A 4,770-nucleotide genomic window follows, 5' to 3' on the forward strand; every position below is an offset into this window, starting at 1 on the left:
AGACAGAAATGGCTGCACATCGCACCCATGGCTGACACGAAAGCTTATTCAGCTACATTTAAAACCAACATCAGAAGTTAGTATATAATTTGGCCAAACCATATTGCCTCATGTACCACGTGCAGGTCTTCTGATACACATGAGTCCCTAACCATAAAACAGCACTGTGCCGGTCAGCGACCACAATCACCGCAAAACGTGCGCAAGCAGAGAAGGGGGGCCACGGAATGGCCCTGCAACCCCATTGTCACAGGACCAGACCCTAAAGGGCCCCCCGGACCCCGCAGGCGCCACCGTTGGAAAAAGTGGACGCCAAGCAACACAAGTGTGAACAAGCTCTTACCTCTATTTCCATTTCTCTGCAGGTAGAATGGGAGAATAATCGGAGATCCTCCCCTTATGTACACAGGTGCTTCCTGCTAATTTGGATCACATGGGTCTTACAAAGCACGAGTGCTAGCCACAATGAAAAAAGGGACAGAATACATAAAATATGCACAAACCAAAAAGACAGAAATGGCTGCACATCGCACCCATGGCTGACACGAAGGCTTATTCAGCTAAATTTAAAACCAACATCAGAAGTTAGTATATAATTTGGCCAAACCATATTGCCTCATGTACCACGTGTAGGTCTTCTGATACACATGAGTCCCTAACCAAAAAACATCACTGTGCCGGTCAGCGACCACAATCCCCGCAAAATCCCTGAAATTGTCAGGTTGTATCTTTGCGGAGCATGATGTGCCCCTCGGCTGGTACTGTGGGGCCAAGAAGGAGCTGATTTTCTTGTATTCTGTTTCTGTGTTTTGTTTTGCAGTGTCTAAACACTGGTTTATCTGCTCACTTGGTTTGGTGGACACACCCAACTGCACCTGCTGATTTCTGTCTGGCCATGTCATGGTATGGTTAATCAGTGTTTTGGTTCTGCTGTAACTGACTGACAGGTCTTCCTGCCAGTGGATGTGTTTGTTCTCAGGTGTCTGTGCTTGGAGATCAGGGGGATGGTCAAATTATGTCCTGGACCAGAACCCTGGCCTCCTATATAACTACCCCAGTCTGTGCACTCATTTCTGGTTATTGACTTTGTCTCTGCCTGCTAGTGTCTTCTGTTTTGTGCATCTCCTGGTTTTTGCCTTTGTATGTTTGACCTCCCTTGTTTGCCGCCTGCCCCTGACCATATTGCTTGTACTTTGACTACACCTATTGGATTCTGATTTTGTACTTTTGCTGCCCGATTGTTGTGACCCAGACTGTTTACTATTCCTAATTGTGTTTGTGTGTCTGTCTTGTTTTGTGTGCACCTATACTAGTGCAGGGACTGCCTTTGTGGTTGTCCACGGCTGCCTAGGGCCATTTGAGGCAAGAAGGTAGGGACAGTTGGTGGGTTCAGCGTCAGGGCTCACTGTCTTGTCTTGTCCCTGCCGTCCGGTGCCTGACAGAAATATCATGAAATAAATAATTTTAACCAGCTATCCTAAAGGTTTATAATCATATGTTATCATGTGGTATATAAAGCACCAGAAGCAGTTAGGGCATCTAACATACTAATACTTTAAGGAGATAGATTTGCTATTACCACACAGTGTCCCTCTGATTAGAGATGAGCGAATCAGCAAAAAAATTTTCACGAGATTCGCGAATATTTGGTCGTATTTCTGAATATTCACAAATCTCTTGCAAACGAATGTCATTAAAAAAGCAAAACCATTTTAGCTATAATAGTGGGACTACTACCTGAGAAATGTTTTTTTCAACAGCTATTGTTATGATAGTGCCAAAAAATGGAAAATGTCAAATTTTAAAAATTGTCTATTTTTGCTCTGGAAAACAGTGGGCGCTGATGGATCAGCGGCGTTTTATCTATAAACTTCCTAATAAACCATTTAACATATTCCAAAACCCCCTTCAATTTTCCTTTCACTTGCCCTTGTGTGGCACCCTTTCTATCCCCTGTTAGTTTAAGTTAATTTATTAGAATTTATTTGAAAAGTTAAATTTTGATTCAAATAAATTGCCCACTGCAAAGATGTCAAGGTGTCTAAAGAAGTCTGTCCCTTTTCAGGGTTAGTCCACTAGCAGCAGGAGAGGTTACAGTCAAGGGGGTGGAAGTGGTGAAACACGGTGTTGTGATAGTGACGATCCTCACAGGCAGCAGCTCCCAGTAAAACTCAGTTGATAGGGGAATAATAGCCAGCCTGGAATAGTTTATTCTTCAAAGTTTCAGCTCCACAGCAGCTAGTAGTTAATCCTGGAATCCAGCAATCATCAGAAGGGTCCTCAATGTGTTAGGTTTGTCTGAAGCTTTCTGGCTGATGGTCCACTAAAGGTGACTTGAGGCAGGGGACAGGTCCGATGAAACTCTTCCTAAGCTTTCAGCCACTGTACTCAGGTGATGTTTTTGAGCTATGGGAGGACAGTCAGCATTTGAAAGGCATCACTGAAACTCCAGGGGTTGCTAGGCCCGAAAGCAGTCAAGAGAGCCAGGCAGGGAAGTCTTCTTACAAAGCAATGAGATTGAAAGGCATGCCATTGGAGGAAGACAGCCTTTAAGAGGAAACCTTCATCCCAGACTACGATGTTGATGTGGCAGACCCCACGTGGGAACCTGGGAGCAAAGGCATTGTCATCTTGATCAAGGGACAAAGATGTATTTCTTCCAGTAAGCCAGCGTCATGGCCCAAGCACAACTCGTGGTTCCTAAGGCAAAAGGGTACACCAAGGTGTACACCATCAGCTACCTGTCAGATAAGCGTTCAGGAAGGGCCAGGGTAGACAAAGGGGTACACCATTAGCTAGCTTGAAGAGTAGCATTCAGGAAAGCTCAGGCAGTCAACAGGTACCCCAAGCAGTGCACCTGCTACAAAGATCCACCCACTGCAATCAGAGGTGTGGCAGTTTTTCTGTCCCAGTGGCGCCAAAGTCCATCATACTATATGCACCATCTGTGATCATAAGGTGGGTCGGGTTTGTGTTCAAATCCTAGTACAACTTCTATGCAGCAGCACATGGAACGTCACCACCCCACTGCCTGTAAGAACCGGGACTCCCACACCACTTCTTGCCTGTAACCAACAACAAATGCAGCTACCATCACACAGCCCCATTACTGCAAGTGAGGGATTAGCAGCCTCAATTGGAAGAAGGAGGTCAAGAACATCTACCTCTGCCTTCTCCATGGGGACCAGTGCCACTGTTGAGACAACACTGCCACTGCTAAGACAACAGTCTCAGTGTGAAGCCATCACAAAAAGTCAGCACTATGTCAGCAACCACCCTAAGGCAAAGATGCTAAATGGACAGGCTAAGTTGATTGACCTGTATTTCTAAATATAACAATGAATAATTACAAAAATAGAAAAAGATTTATAAAAATAATGACTAAATAAGAAAAAGGGTAAAATCATTCCTTCCACACAATCATTCCTTCCCACTAACAACCTGTACAATCTATATACTGTACACAATAAATCCAAAAGTTATTTTGATTAAAGGGGTACTCTGGGCTGGTTTTTCTTTTGTGTATGGCTGGGGAGGAGGTGGATGAGGTGAATCCCGCCCCTGCTTCTGACTGGCTGAGTGGATTTGAAACGTGACATCTTTGGTGAATAAAACAATTCTAGCTCTGCACAAGTACCTTGTGAAAAAGGGTTGCCGCTTCTTGCTTTTCCGTGTCTCTAATCGGGTGCACCTCTGCCAGTAAATTTTGAAATTCTAACTATGGACATGGGCAGTATATGAGCATCACTGCTCATTGGATAAATGTTATTCCGGGAGAGGTGCAGCAACAGTAACAACAAATGAAGCTCGTACCACTCTGGCCTCCTAGTCTATTTGGGGGCATTCAGACACCTTATTATCTGCCTCCATCACTTCTTCCTGTCATAACGATGTAACACACTGTATCCCTATAGTGTACCAACACTGCCAGGCTGTCCTGCACTTGCGCAGCCTGGGTGAACGCAGCCATAACGGGCAGGAACTGCTTCAGTCCATTGAGGACGAAATTCCAAAGTGGTTCACCCCTCCACATCTGCAGGTGGGGACGATAGTGATAGACATCGGGAGGAACATTGTGTCGGCATTGCAGAGGGGAGGGCTGATACACATTTCTTGCATGGCTCACATGCTGAACCTACTAGTGCAAAAGTTTCTACAGACTTCAGGAACATTGGCTCATCTGCAAAGTGACAAAATGGTAAAACTCAGCCATGTCAATTTTGTGCGGCCACTATTCATTAAACAGCGGTCACACAACACTGACAGCTCACACAATGGAGAGTGCGGCTCTGGCCGCACTCTCCATTGTGTGCAATGGTGAATTGGGATGCGGGCCAGATAAATGAAGTTTATTTGCAGTACCGTACAGGATAAACTTAACTGACACGGCTGGGTCACAGAACGTCCGGACTTATACACTGTGTGAACACAGCCTAAATATGTAAAGACTTGCTTCATTCATTTTAGATTTATACGCTTCCTTTAACTTTCCATTTTTTCATATTTTCTGTGGACATGGTGTCCTCAGAACCAATTACCAGTTTTAGTATGTGACTGTACAAGTATTAATTTTGTTGCTCTCTATAGTTACATGGCACAAAGCATTTTTATAACAAAAGGATTGGAATTATTAAACAGATTTTTTTCCAATAACACATTTATGTGTAAGGCTCACGCAAAGTCCAAAAAAGAAAAATGGCATCTACTTTTTCTATTTAAAAAGACATGCGTTTTTGGCACAATTTTTAACTATCTCATATTCTTCATAGT

This window comes from Dendropsophus ebraccatus, chromosome 2 (assembly GCF_027789765.1).
Source record: "Dendropsophus ebraccatus isolate aDenEbr1 chromosome 2, aDenEbr1.pat, whole genome shotgun sequence".
Classification (NCBI taxonomy): Eukaryota; Metazoa; Chordata; class Amphibia; order Anura; family Hylidae; genus Dendropsophus; species Dendropsophus ebraccatus.